At 36.7% G+C, this 16,545-nt stretch overlaps 1 protein-coding gene across 2 annotated transcripts in view; it reads right to left on the bottom strand.

The window, feature by feature from the left end:
• The window catches only part of LOC136834267 (uncharacterized), a 195,542-nt gene that overhangs the window by 13,017 nt on the left and 165,980 nt on the right, over window positions 1-16,545 (bottom strand). The window lies entirely within an intron of this gene.

The raw sequence follows: 16,545 nt of genomic DNA, 5'->3' as shown, positions 1-16,545 counted from the left end.
TCACTTAACACAAAAGTCAACAATTTTCCTTTAATTCTGATTATAGTTAAACAAAAAGGCTGTCACAAATATTCTTGCCTTTTAGACACTGTCCTTGGCAAATGCATGTCTTTCCAAACAAACGCCTTTATTGAGCTCAGCAATGGTATTTCCATAGTTCCAGAAACACAAATACACCTGCTGGGATCCTCTTTAAAGGGTCAGTGACGGCCTGCACTGGGCATGAGTCACATCTGATAAACACCAATGCAGTCTTTGAACCAACTGTTTACTTCTGATGACCTTTCCCCACCATACAAGCACACTACAGCTCACATGAAATAAGAGGTCTAGTATTTAAGGAGGAAACGCAAATGAGTAGATATCCCATGTGTGGTACCAGTGCAGTACTAGTACTGCACATGGGTCATCTATTCAGTTCAGTAATACTAAGCTCTATCTAAAATCTAATTTCTAGGCTGTCTTTGAAGTTTTACTCAACAGTGTGTCGATTTAGCTGTGTCCAAAGTCTCTTGGCTCTTTGTGGTCTTTTAATTACACATTTTAAAGATACAGTTATCATAGGAAGCATCATAGCCCGACAACAATATGAATAAGTAATGCTGCACTGTATTTACATTGTCAAGAGCTCTTTGGCACTGCTGACCTACAGCCTCTGGAGTAAGCAAGAAAGATAATAAAACTGATTACTTATTTGGGAGATAAGACATATATATCATAAATACTATTGGCATTCGAGCTTCCAATTCTATACTAATAATTTTTACCGCTAAAAACAAACGTGAAAAAAGCAGTTTTTATAACAGTTTCGCGGCTTTGTAAGTTTTCTTTGGCAGCTGTTGAAGTCTTTAGACTGCTACCCTTCCTTCAACACCACAGCAATAAAAAAAAAAGGCTGTTTAGGGAAGAGCAAATGGTACTTTTTCAAAGGTGACCATATTGTACAAAAGTAACATAGCGAAGTGGGTCAGCTTCAAAATGTTGCATTCATCAACCATCACCTTTCTCTATGCAAACTGAAGAGAACCCAAATGGGTCTCGTTACCAGCTTGTAATTTTTCACCAAACAATTATGTACAAAGGAAAGGTCTGTTTCTACATGATACTTTTCATGTTCTTTTCAGGTAAACCCATGTACAATGGCTATCAGAAATATATATTCAATATTCTGCATCTCCTTCCAACCTTACGGAAATCACTCTGAATGGAAAGTTATGAAAATGATTAACTCAAGCGTACAGCTTGTTGAAACTACGCGCAGCTTACTTACAACAGGAGGCTACAATGCAGAATCACCTCCTTGTCCAGAAGTTTTCACATTACTCAAGGACAGCGTCTTTGCTACTTCCTCCTTCAGCGCTCAGAAACTATGATTCTTTAGGAAGCCATACGACGTACAAGTAATATATATATAAAAAAAAGCCATTCGCTCACACATGCACTGCATGTTTATTCTGTGCTCGACTCAAAGCCTTGTGATCAGGAAACGACTTACTGCATCCAGTCAAAAAACAATACCTGTGATTCCAGCTGTGATGCCGCAGATAATCCCCTTGCACAGGAGTCCTGTGGCAAATAACGCCGCAGACCGTATGGCCCCTGCAATAATTAGTAACAACCAGGTAACGTTTGATTCTTGCACTCATCCAGGTACTAAGCCTCCTGCAGGTCAGTCTGCCCTGGCATTGAAAACTGTCATTCTGGGGGTAAGACCTACTCACGACATACTATGACATTGCTTCAATGTGCCAAGAGGGGAGACACCAAGATCTGAAACTGACCAACATATCTCGTACAAGTGATTACATTATACCCAGGAATGGTCTCTTGAAGAATACATCATGGGACCTTCACCCACTGACTTACAGAAATTAAAACAAAATTTCTTTGGACTTACAAACTTAAGGAAAACCATAATTGTTAAAATGACTGAGATCAGCAATAAAAACTTACTCTATCAAACCAACTACAATCTAATCACACTACTTAGAACTAGAGAAAGCATTCACTAAGCTCAGCAAGTGAGACCTACAATTCTCTTGACTAAACTAGCAGAAGATAAATAAGCATTAATTGCGAATTTTGTGAAATAAAAATTCTCTTAGTTACAAAGTTAGCAGAAGATAAATCCGTAACATTGTTGATGGAGGTTGAGGAATTGAGTGAAAAATGATAAAGAATCTTCGGTACCATGAGATTCCTACCGCCATACTTCCAAAACTGCACCAGCAGACGACAAACTAGATTCTGGCTAGAGCTATGCGGATATCCTGAGGAGTTGATAGACTGGAAACTACCATAATTAACAGTGACCTTTGAACAGGTACTACACAGTCCGACACCTGACCTCCATTGAAAGTAAACCAGGCATAGGTAGTGTCTTTAATCTTTCAACCAGGGTCCTCAAAAATCTAATCAGGCATGTAACCCACCACTAGCCTTCTGAAACACATGCTAAGCTAAAAGAAGGCAAAATCCAAAGTTTCTGAAGTAATCACGATGATTCCCAGCATATAAGAGACACAATTTGCTTGCGGGTCTTAATTACATGTGGCAGATACATTAGGCTATTCAAGTCTGAAAAAATTACCGGTAAGGCACCAGTCAAGCTCAACTGATGAGCACAGTTACCATGACAAATGAGGAGGACTGAGTTCTCTTCCTTCAGGTGTATTCAAGCGCAAATTCTTATGGGAAGTTCTAGAAACGAGCTCATTTAATAATAATAATAATAATAATAATAATAATAATAATAATAATAATAATAATAATAATAATGTGTGATTTTAACGTAGAAGCTGAGTTATACTCAAAAGAAAATACCAGCTATGTTCATCCTTATTGACATTAAAATAGAACATCTACAGTGTTAGAATATCAGCATTCTATAACCTGTACATGATATCATTTTTGAAAGAAAGGATACAGAAGCAATTGCCATATCTAAACAAGAAAACGAATATTTAGCGAGAAAACCGTGTCTTTCATGTCACCGACTCATTTCGAAATAATACGTATTAGAAATAACCACTCACGTTTAGCTACAAGATAAAAGGAAGAGAAATATATATATATATATATATATATATATATATATATATATATATATATATATATATATATATATATATATATATATATGTGTGTGTGTGTGTGTGTGTGTGTGTGTGTGTGTGTGTGTGTGTGTGTGTGTGTGTGTACAATTCACAGATTCATTCCCCCGCGAAAAGGCAGCGAACAGAGAAGCGAGGTGGCGTTGGAATGAAAATCTTTAATAAATAAACCAGCCACACTCAGTGACCACTAGTACTCCACTGACAGTTCAAGTATCTGTCAAGGGTCTACTTCCTCCACCTTTGGCAGATAGAAGCACTTGTAAAATACTAGGATTTGCGTATGACCACGAGTATCTCTCCAACTGTGTAAGTGATTCGAGGTATCTTTGTGACATCATAAAGGAGACAGGACGGAGATTAAAAAATGTTAAGGATACTATTTCTTTTAAACCACAAGGAAGTCAATATTCCAGTTGACATGGGACTTACCGTCAAAAGGATTTAGTTCACTTACCAATAAAAGCTATTGCATCTCAAACAAATAATTTCATCTAAATATTTAAGTGGTGAAAGTATATTTCCTCTGAACAGTGCTTGTTTTATTTGTTCCTGAAACGTATCATTCTGTAAATATGCACATCTATGACGAAAGGTCTGATCGTATCTCAAAGCTTAGCAGCCCGTTTACAGATTTTTTTTTCTGAATCTCCTGAAATTCAGCCCATTTACAGATTAACGACAGTGGTATGTTTTACAGCATCTGAGAAAGAACACTAAAACTAAGGTTCAGTTACAATCTGACAGAACAGCTAACTTTTCGCACATTACACAACAGTAATGGAACAAATCCTCACAGTGTGTGTTTCCTGAACACGAGCTACTGAACAAGACTAAAAATTCGCGTACAAAATGGCAAAATAAGTTCCCTGACCAGTCAAGATTGCACTTTGTCACATCTGCAACATTAAGGGTGATGGGGGACCATAATAACGACAACTGCATTTATATATTCGCCAAGTGTTATACACCAAACCTATTGGAAAGATTTCCAATGACGTATTATTATTATTATTATTATTAGAGTTTAACGAGACCACTGAGCTGACTATCAGCTCTCACAGGGCTGGCCCGAAGATTTAGAATGAACTGAATTGAACTGAATATAGAATTTAGGCCAAAGGCCAAGCACTGGGACATATGAGGTCATTCAGCTCTGAAACGGAAATTGACAGTAAAAGGTTTGAACGGTGTAACAGGAGGAAAACCTCGCAGTTGCACTTTGATTCAATTGTTAGGAGAGGGTGGAAAGTAGGATGGAAGAAAGAGAATATGAAAGGAGGTACAGTAAAATGAACGAAAGGGGCTGCAGCTAGGGGCCGAGGGCACGCTGCAAAGAACCTTAAGTAATGCCTACAGTGCACCACATGAGGTGCACTGACGGCACTAAACCCTCTACGGGGATCCAATGACGTAGCTGGACATCCAGTATCCTGATGTAAAGAATGAAAACGGGAACAAATAGCTCCCACAAAAAGCCTAACCAGCTGAAAGTGATGTAAGAAAAGAGGTGACTGAAAATATCAGAAAACTGGACCTAGAGCTGCAATAAATACTGTCTCGCACACGACCAAGTAGGCGGTGAAAAGTCGGGAACATCCAAATCTGTAGTGCAATTGCATGCTATTCAAATCACATGCACCTTGGTTAGATATGCGACACAAACAATCATCACTTGTTCTTACTAATGCAAGACGCATCTAAGACAGTCGGCAACTTTCGCTGCTTTTAAAATAAACACTAAGAACTTAAGATTAAGAAAACGCTTCCAGGCAACACAACTGTCTCCCGCCCCCTGACACGACGCATGCGCACATGACAACGCAGTCCTTCCAGTCAAACCACTTTCGTATGCATCAGGTTCCCCTGTTGCAAAACTCTCCTCGTGACACCAGAGGGTAACAAAAGCAGTACCTGCCTCACTCATAGACGGAGGAGGAGAGACAGAGACGGGTACAGATCCCTATGCCTACTTGTCATACAAGTAAGTGGGTTACGCGATTCGGAAAACACCGAGGAAGTAGGAGAATTCCAACTGAGTGACAAATGAGGACTAATCTTACTGGTTGACCTTAGATTCTGCGACTTCCACGCAGAATTAGTGGTATACCAAAATTAAAACTCCTTGGAATAGAAGAATAAAATACAGAATTTAGGCCAAAGGACTTAGCGCTGGGACCTATGAGGTCATTCAGCGCTGAAACAGAAAATGACAGTTAAAAGGTTTGAAATTTGTAACAAGAGGAAAACTTCCCAGTTGCACTATAACTCAATTGTTAGGCGAGGGTGGAAAGTAAGATGGAAGAAAGAATATGAACGGAGGTACAGTAAAAAAAAAAAATCCGTTGGGCTTCATTTTAAAGGGCAACCTATATTTGAATTTCTCGGCTGCACACAAGCATACATTCAGTTTATACGGCTGGGAAAAAAACCTGATAAATAAGTGATTATATCTATATATGGCCTTCATTAAACAGGTAACCTATCCTTATATTACTCAGCTGGAACCTCCAATTTACAAGGGTAAAACCAACTTGACAAGTTATATTTATAATCACCTTTCTGAAGGTTTACGTTCAAGAGGAATGTTCCGTCTCAAGCTCATGAAAATGTTTGACACTTCAGAGAACTGTAAACAAAGATTAAGCACAAGAGCTTTCTTAATGGGAGGACGTTGAGTCCATATGGCAAATATTTAAGTTTCAGAGAAATCATCAAGAACGGCCCATTCGGAAACACACAATAGTCAAGAATGATCTTATTTCAAAACTCAAATGAAAAATCATCTGATACAAGTTTTTTGTTAGATTAAACCAATAAAGGCAGCTTTGTTTGTATTACGATTCTTTCGTTTTATAGTAACCTCATTATCGCTAAACATTTCACAACTTAGTTTTCAAAAGCCTTAGGTAGGTGGAGCTGCTGGATAGCTCCATGAAGCTCTACTGCTCATGGCATGCGCGTTGCTTTGTCGCTCGAACAAGACCAGCGACCACCAGTCACAAGTACTATTCATACATTCTTCATTCTAAAAAGTCCAGCTTCTAAACCGTAAAGAAAGTAAAGCAAGAATTGCAATACTGAAAAAAAAACATTCGTTGCACGAAAAGCAAACGTTAATACTTATCTGCAATCCAGCAACTGCAAGCGATCTGATCAAGAGCCATTATAAATGTGCACGATAACATTATACTGTATTCTCCAAGGTATTCTTATCAGCCCAAAAAACGATCTACATCTCGCGTGATCGTCGGAGCGTGTGATCGCGTGATCGTTTCAGCAACCTGCAACGTAACTATCTCCTCTGCAACTTCCGATCGTCATCCCTGGATCGTATTAATCGTTCGAAATTGACGGACGCAGAGCTCGTTTCTCTTAATTACTTCGGTGCCTTGTTTGCACGACGCTTTGTTAAATAATTTTGGTCTCTTTCCCCAACTCTGCAATGTCCGAGTTTCAGCTGCGCGTTGTTTAATTGAAGAATGCAGTTTTATTTCTTCTCCTGTCACGTATACAAGACGATTCTGCGGCTTTTTAAAATATCTATGACCTGATGAGACTGCATTGTGTGTAGGCGATACACGATCAGAATACGTATGGAATATAAAAGAACGTATAATTTTTTTAAAACTAAGTTGTTTGAATTTAACAACAAAAGAATATGTTTTACTATTTAATACTATTTATGATAAAAAACGTCGAATAAGCAGTAAATTTGAATCTCAAAAGAGTGGCAAAAAGAAAAGTAAGGAAATAAAATAGAATCCTGAATTGTGCTGATGAAAATAAGTCTTGACTTAAGAAATAAATACAATGAAAATAAGTTTGACTTAAGAAAAAATTACAATGAAAATAAGTCTGACTTGAGACAAAAATATAATGAAAAGTCTGACTAAAGAAAAACACAATGAAAACAAGTATGACTTAAAAAATACAATGAAAATAAATCTGACTTAAGAAAACAATACGATGAAAATAAGTCTTAAGAAAAAAATACAATGAAAATAAGTCTGACCTAAGAAAAAAATACAACGAAAATAAGTCTGACTAAAGAAAAAACACAACGAAAATAAGTCTGACTTAAAAAAATATAATGAAAATAAGTACGACTTAAGGAAAAAAATACTATGTGATGCTTCATGTTACAAATTTCCACTGAAAACAACATCGAATTCCCCCCGCCCCCAAGCACCATGTAAAAATAAGTCAGTTAATTAGTCCAAGTTCTAAAAAATTAAATAAAATTAACAACCCTTTAATTACTCTACAATACTTTCATCTACAAAATGATTACAGCTAAACTATTATTATTATTATTATTATTATTATTATTATTATTATTATTTCAGTAGATGAAACCTATTCACATGGAACAAGCCCACCAAAGGGGCCATTGACTCGAAATTCAAGCTTCCAAAGAATTTTGGTTTCAACCTCCCTCCCACCGCAGACCCCTCACAGCAGCAGTAACTGATCATGATACAGAGCCAGTGAGTTTTCATCGCCCCAGGGGAGACGCGAACCCACGATATCTGAGAGGCATCCCACGACACCAACCACTAAACCAGCATCGAATATAACTCCTGAAACGCCATATAAGAAAGAACTTAATTCAAATTCTCCACGGATCTCGTTTGAAATGGAATGAAAAGTTTGACATGACTGGGATCCCAGAGAGCAAAAGGAATCCCACAGCGAAAATATTTGATCAAGTTTGATACGCAATCCTTTCGAGAATCGAGTTTGGTAAAACGACAAAACGCGCAGAAAATGTCATGAAAATCGGTGGGGATTTTTTTTTTTTTTTTGTGGAAGAAATTAAGAGACGATACTTACAAAAGATACCCTTAACAACACCTACTGTATATTAATACGGATTCAATCTCACGCAACACAAATATAACAAAACCATAACTACAACAATATTTTCTCTTTGCTTGAACAGTTGCAATTATGTATACAGTCATATATACATATATATATATATATATACATTTATACTGTATATATATGCATTTATATATATATATATATATATATATATATATATATATATATATATATATATATATATATATATATATATATATAATAATTTCAATTGTTTCTCTGGCGAACATGACAAAAAAAAAAACTTTCTAAGTTATCAACAACAACAGTTATTAATATACATAACTTCATGGTTCTCCAAAGACGTTCGTGGGCGCTGTATCACTTACCTGGGTGATTTACGATCAGTACAAAACGTCATTTTTTTTTACTAAGGTCAAAATATAAAAATAACCACTAACTGATATAGATAACCACAATGATTTATATATACCCACACTAATTTATGGCCTAAGCCTTAATATTTGGTAAATGTTAGAAATATATAACATCCTTTTGTGCATCTTCAAAAACCACATATAAACAAAAACAGTTGTTTAGTTATCAAAAGTTTCATAGCTTTAGTTTGAAAACAGTTAATTCGTAAGAAATAACTGAGAGAACAAAATAATTGAGATTTTTTTTATAAAGAAAAACCCAGCTCACATGAACATGGAAACAATCTCCACTTTTAGCCATGACACGAGGATTGGTCTGATCTTGGAAATTTACGTACTGATATTCACAATTTTTCTTTGACACATGAATAATCCACAATCTTCTGTTACCCGCCATATAAACATTTCACAACCCAACACACCACGTTCCCTCTCTCTCTCTCTCTCTCTCTCTCTCTCACACACACCAGGAAGCCTTAACTGCATATCGCCTTAAACATTTCTATCATAATAACCAGCGCTATGTTTCAATACACCAGCTGTTACCACAAAGTATAACTAATGAGACATTGAAATACGAGAAACCAAGTTTTCACTCACTGCATACTTGTCGCCAAAATGACTCTGGCCATTTATCGTGTTAAATAAGTTTCTCCACACATTCTAAATCTCGACACAGATTTCCACTAAAATTTCAGGTAGTGCTCCTGGCCAAAATTCGTCTTTTTCGCAAAATTTCATCAAAACTTGTACATTAGTATTCTGTTATCAAAGCAAAATCACTACAAGAATCAACAGTAATCATCCCAAAATATTTCGGAACAATCGGTTTTATTTTCTGTTTGCCATTTTGAACTGAAACTGAATATAAAATTTAGGCCACTGGGAAAGCACCGGGGCCTATTAAGTCATTCAGCGTTCAAAAATTATGTTGAAACAATTGTAAAGAGAGGGTGGAAAGTAAGATGGAAGAAAGAGAATATGAACGGAGGAATAGTAAAAAGGAATGAAAGGGATTGTAGCTAGGGGCCGAAGGGACGCTGCAAAGAACCTAAGTAATGCCTACATTGCACAGAGTACGGTGCACTGACGGCGCAACCCCCCTACGGGGAGTTTGACATTTTGACCGAGACGCCAAAACCAAATTTAATACACATCAGGATAAATGATAAATCAGCAACTATATTCTTACGAAATTACTGAATACAATTCGCGCTGCCGATTCACAAGCTGTTACAATCTGGGCTGCTCAAGAGCATGCGCCCGTGCTGGTATAAGGCCAGCTTGATCTAAAGAAACTAGTAATAAAAAATACTCGTAGTAGCACGACTCCTGAAACAGAGAAAAAATCCACAATTATTTATGGGGTACAAATGTATTTTAAAATAAATCTGATCCGTTTAGATTTATTTTTAAATACATTTGTACCCATAACAACTGTGGATTTGTTTCTCCAAACTAGTAATGATAATGATGTCTTCAAATGGGCTTTTCCTTTAAGGTACATTAAAATATAAATATTTAAAACATGGTTAGAGTTTTTCGTATTATAAGTGCGCATAAGTAACAATTCCCAAGTGCACAACCACCACATTTTAAAGTGAGTGAGTGCTTAAAAGTGCCGGAAATGCAAGCATAACATTCAATCTCGATTTAATGTATTGTGTTTAAGAAAAAAGTGATAAGGCATTTATAATCATTGTTTAGGGTCATGCAGTTTTAGAGAAATTCATTTTGGTTTAGGGGAGGAAACTGAATATATTATGGTAATTAAATATTGAAATATATTATAAAAGTATATGTATATATGTATGTATATATATATATATATATATATATATATATATATATATATATATATATATATATATATATATATATATATATATATATATATATAGCCTATATATATCATTGACTAAAACGTATATTGTAATATAAATACCTTCGAACCATTTTCGTTAATTTACGACCTACCTAAACAGATATCACTGCCATCTAGGGCATAATTAAAAAATAAGAAAAGGAAAACAGGACACAGAATGGTAATTAAAATTCGTAGACGAAAGTTGATACTAAAATAGCACATTAAAAAACCGTATTGAAATACGTGAATTTACTGACAGTACCATACTTGTCAAGAAACAAGTTATCATCGATGTTGGAAACACTAATCTTAAGAGAAAATACCAAATATAAAGTAGCAAGTTTTTCACGTTTTTGCTAAAAACAGAAACATACCAAAACATACCAACAAATATGATAAAATCCAATTCCATACGTTTTTCGAAAACACACACACATACCAGAATGTAAGACGTAGCCAGTTCAGTAAGTTTTTGTTCAAATCCTCTTTGTTAAAGCAATATCATCTAAGGACAAAAAAGCAGCGGTTGAATACATCAGAAATAATATAAGAAAATATAAACACGAGCAAGTTTCCACCTTCTAAAACTCAACATACTGAAAACAACGAAACTCAGCTCAACACAATTGCGAGGAGGAACACGAATCAAGATACAAATATTCAGACAACGAGGAAAACCGTAGTCGTTTCTTTGACCGGGACAGTTGTTGGCCCATGTTTTTTATTGGAACGATCTCCAAACAGCATTGTAGCTTCCAGGCCCCCCACCAGGAGACAGGAGCTTCCAGGACTCGCTGGAAGAAGGAGGGAAAATGCCTAAGCTAATAAAGTTTCATTAGAGATTTTCGGGACAGTTGTTGGCCCATGTTTTTTATTGGAACGATCTCCAAACAGCATTGTAGCTTCCAGGCCCCCCACCAGGAGACAGGAGCTTCCAGGACTCGCTGGAAGAAGGAGGGAAAATGCCTAAGCTAATAAAGTTTCATTAGAGATTTTCGGGACAGTTGTTAGATCATGTTTTTGATTCGAACGACCTCCAAACAGCATTGCAGCTTCCAGGGACCCCACCAGGAGACAGGAGCTTCCAGGACTCGCTGGATGAAGGAGGGAAAATGCCTAAGCTAATAAAGGTTCATTAGAGATTTTCGGGACAGTTGTTAGACTATGTTTTTGATTGGAACGACCTCCAAACAGCATTGCAGCTTCCAGGCCCCCCTCCAGGAAACAGGAGCTTCCAGGACTCGCTGGAAGAAGGAGGGAAAATGCCTAAACTAATAAAGGTCCATTAGAGGTTTTACGTTTCCCCGTGATCTATCGTAATGCAGTCGTCAGCCATATTTGAATCCCAGATTTTCGGAAAACCGATTTTGCGGAATTATTTGAATCTCTTCTCGGGAAAGTCTCCCGTATCAGATACAGACATATAGCCCCTGCCATCACGTAACTGCATTACGAGTAGAAACTCCGTTTTGACTGTATACAATGACGATACAATGAACATCACGTCTACTTTTTTTTTTCTCTCTCTCCACCCTAACTGCCACTCTCAACAGTTGACTAACATTTGGGTACGTAATTCACTGCTTAGGTCAACATAGGCGTATTGAAAGCTCCAATTTGCCCTTCCTCACCTGCTTCGAGAAACGAACACTGGTCTCTCAGTTTGTTTGTGAGAGAGAGAGAGAGAGAGAGAGAGAGAGAGAGAGAGAGAGAGAGAGAGAGAGAGAGAGAGAGAGAGAGAGAGAGCTGAAACTCTCCCGGTTTGATGGCATAGATCTGGACGGAGCTATGAGTATTCACTTCCAGTTATTTTTCTTTTTAGAGAGAGAGAGAGAGAGAGAGAGAGAGAGAGAGAGAGAGAGAGAGAGAGAGAGAGAGAGAGAGAGCTCAACTAGCTTTATAACTCTCACTTTAAGGAAAATAAAAAAAACTACCAATATTAAACTTACCATATTACCAAAATTTAACACAATGAGAACCTGCTCCTGAATTCTCTCCCTTGTTTGCTGTCATTTATTCTCAAAAAAACTTCACAACTGTATATTCAACTTTCATCGAAGAGTAAACAAACTTCAGCATAAATTAACTAATCATCTGTAGCAAATGCAAAACCTCAAAAGAAAAAGTTGAAAGCAATTCTGCAAAAATGAGGAAACGAAAGCCAAGAAAGATGTCGGTTTCAATATCTAAATGTCTTCGAAACAAAAAGTTCTGAAACATTTTCCAAAACATTTCGAATATAAAACGTAGATTTAGGTTTGCCCAAAAAGGCTTTGGATGTCCAGAAAGATCTTACATTACAAATTGACAGCATCTCAAAAAAAAAAAACCTGAAACGTTTCCCACAACATTTCGTTTGTACAAAGCCGTTTCTCAAACGCCAAGTGTCCGAACGATTAAGAAAAAACGTATGAAAAATGTTTCAAACGTATTCGGGGGCGATTGTACTTGAGAACTCTCAAAGAGCATTTTTCCGCAAGCGTATCACTGGTGCACGGTCTGGCCAAGAGCTAAAACTGAAAATAAGAAGAAGAAATCGGATCAAAAGAAAGTCTCCAGAGATAACCCGTGGGTTAAGAATTCCTGGAACTGAATAATTGCATATTTGCTTCTGCAGATCAAGTAAAGCAGAGATCAAAGTATAACCATTAAAAGCATATATACAACGATAACTTCTGAATTAAAAATATGCAGCTTATATGTAATGCAGTTTTACATTTACTTTACATAAACATACACAAAAGCATATGATTTATGAAATGAAGTGCGAAAGACTCACCTATTTGGAATCAAGACTATAGTAGAACTGACGAATGTTTATCTAAGCTAAAACATCACCACTTACGATTCTTCATACTCTTTCTGATAACCACAAGCACAGACTATAAATTCACAAACAGAATCATTAAGAAGCTGGCTAACTACATAAACTATGACTGCAACTCTACAACTAAACCTTCAACCTTATCTAGGACATTCCTTCACAAGTGTAATATTCCACTGTTATTAAAATCTCTCCAAAAATCTTGGAAAGACGATAAATGCCATATTCATCTTGGCTCTCACAGGGAGTCAAACATTACTAAGACTGGGGACTTCAAGAAGCAAAATGCATCTCAGTGAAGGAAACTAAGTACATGTCCTTGCTTCTGTCAAAACTTTCTCTCCATTTTTCAAAACTTTTTCTCCTCCTTTCAAAACTTTCTTTCCATCTGTCAAAACTTTTTTCTCCGCCTAATGCACGGCGTGACCACCCACGGTCTCCACCCATTCGGTCGTGAAAGCGGGCACATACGTCATCCCAAGCCCCTCCTAAGCAACCTTCTATTATATCTTGTGAGTGGATGTACTCTGAACTTCCTTCTCTTTTCTCTTCTCGTGGATATAAAGCTTTCCTCTCACTGTTTACTCAACTCTTCTCCAGGTTATGCCAATGCGTCTAATTATCCTTCCGTTCGCTTCTTTAATCCTATGCACTCCTCAATTTTCACTGGTTATAAGATCCGCAGGATTCCTGTCTTTGTATATATTGCCAAGATATCTAGGCACAATTTTATCCTTGTGTGAAACCTTGAGGCTAACGCTGTCCTTGTTACTGGTAACTTGTGTAGGCTACTTATCCTCACGGTTACAAAAATAGGCACTGGTTCAACCCATCTCAAATGAAGATGATTGCTGTAATCCTTCCAACTACCATCCAACTGTTTTCACTTCTAATACTGCTAGAGCATTCAAAGCTTTGACTAACTCACTTTTTGACTTAATAATAATTACAATAATAACAATTTCCTTCTTTAACATCCCCACTATGGCTTCTATTTGGCAAGTTCTACTGGTGACCTTGTTTTCCTATTTCAATAATATTTGACCACCTCTGCATCTGGTATATTTTGCCACTGCTCTTGATACCTCTATGTGTTTTAATGGAGTTTGGCATATGATACTATTAGCCAACATCCTGGTAATAAGTGGCTTTAATCCTATCTGTACACTTCTTTCTAGCTTACTGTCTAAATGCTTTATATCAGTTACTGATAGTACATCATCATCCCTCTCTATTCCTGACGGTGTTCCTCAGGGTTCTGTTCCCTCGCTGTTTCTTTTCTGTCCATTCATCAATGACATCCAATCTTTGTTTGCTACTCATATTTTAACAGGATATTTAGCACTCTATATTTCTTCTTTCACCTCCTTGACCTAATGTTATTCACATTTAATCTAAACTTGATAATTTTAATGAGTCATCCTGATTTTTCGAGCACTTCTGAATAGGGATCACATATCAATGTCAAACTCTATGGTTCCAGGTATAGTTATTTCCTGTCTTTCTGTCTCTTCTCCCATCTGTTTATTATACAGCAATGTCTAAGAGAACCTGTCATTCTTATCAGCATTTTTGGTGTTCAGGTTACAAAGGAAGCCAGGCACTGCAAAATACATATATAAATAAATAAATAAAATGAATACAAAGTAATGAAGCCTCCCATCATTCTCCTTTCGCACCAACTCTTTCTTTCCTCGTATCAGTGACTATTTTGGTCTATATTTTCTCCTTTACTTGATTATGCAGATAATTAAGCTTTCCACAAGTCTCCTGTTGTTACCTTCTTCATATTCTGATGCTCTGTGCAGTGAATCTCACATATGAATGGGGAGCAGATAAATTAGACAGGTTCAACAATGTCTCTTGTGTAGAGATCCTTACTTTTGCTAGTCCCCATCTAATTCTGTTATATTTTCTGATGATGTATATAAGCATCTTCTCCATGAACATTTGAACTGTCTACATTACTTCAAACAAGTCTTTGGGGATGTCAATTCAAATCGTCTAATGTCTCTAAAACGATAGGAACTTAATTTCAATGTCGAACACCCTTTTCCTGTCCCCAATATTATAACAGGTTTATAGGGACCCTATTCATCCTTATTTGGAATGCAACTCTTCTGCTCAAGGTGCTCCTTCTTTTGTTTCTCTTCTTGACAAGACTTAATCTTCTCATTCACTTCAAAATTATCAACGACCTTGCCTTTGTCTCCTCTATCGACCCTTGTGCCCTCTAAGATCCCTCTTGTTCAGAAAAACAAAATCCTACCTAAATATACAAGATGGGTTACAAAATGCACTGGCATCTACAGGTTAATTATTCGCCTCGTTAACGCATATACTCTTGGCAAATGCTCTACAATCTGCGTGATATACTGCATTCCTATCAAGGAGAGTTGGCAACTATAAATTCCCATAGACAAAAGTAGGCAATGTACTTTTCAGATGCTTAAGACTTGAAAAAGAAATAGAGTACTGTCAATGCAATATATATATATATAGATATATATATATATATATATATATATATATATATATATATATATATATATATATATATATATATATATATATATATATATATATGCCATTTTCTTATTGCCGTTACCATCTCGTGGTTGAAGTTTTCTACCTTTTGACTTAAACTCCTCGGGTACAAAGTTAATGGTGCGTGAAACACCACAACTCACGGGAAGGAAAACCATGAGTTTGTAAAACTTCCATACGCCAGTTGCTTCGACCTCACTTTAACACTTCATCAGAGGACTTGGTACAGATAGCCAAAAGGAAGGTGTTGAGAGAGTTATCACAGTAAATGTAAACAGAAATGTTACTAGATGCTTCATAATCTCAACTGGTTAAAGGGACAGGCTGGTGATTTTCTTTGATGGAGTTGGTATGGAGTTGGTATGGAGTTGACTACCAACCAATCCTTTTAACTAGTCCAAACAATATAACACTGAGCATTAATACGACATTTCTGTCAAGATACTGAAAGAACTTCCACTTTACTTCCTTGGTCTGCAGCATTCTGACTGGCAAAGGTTAAAGCTTAGACGGTTATGTGAGAGTTTCTAAATGGTTGTACCTGTCTCCTGAGACTTTGTACTCTTGAGTATTCACTTTAGACCTAAGGTGACTATAGTGAGAAATTATACATATATACACATGCACATACAACATATAAACAGTAAATGATCATCATCAGTGGAGAGCAAAAGTTATTACACTCGTAGTAACATGCATTGTTAATAATAGCACCGTCGGCAGGCGTCTGCTTACAAATGCACATACACTGAAGTGCAGAGGTCATGCTTAGGCCATCCTCTATCAGTTCTAGAGCTAATTCTATTTAGGAATAGTACAGACATTTGCTTATCAAGGTGACAAGGTATAAGTAGTCAGAGCAAATGAGCAAAAATCATTTAAGTGTCATAAGGAACAAATATGATCGTCATCCTCATCACCGTCATC

This window comes from Macrobrachium rosenbergii, chromosome 53 (assembly GCF_040412425.1).
Source record: "Macrobrachium rosenbergii isolate ZJJX-2024 chromosome 53, ASM4041242v1, whole genome shotgun sequence".
Taxonomy (NCBI): Eukaryota; Metazoa; Arthropoda; class Malacostraca; order Decapoda; family Palaemonidae; genus Macrobrachium; species Macrobrachium rosenbergii.
The sequence above is the reverse complement of the archived record's forward strand: the minus strand, read 5'-3'. Positions and strand labels throughout refer to the sequence as shown.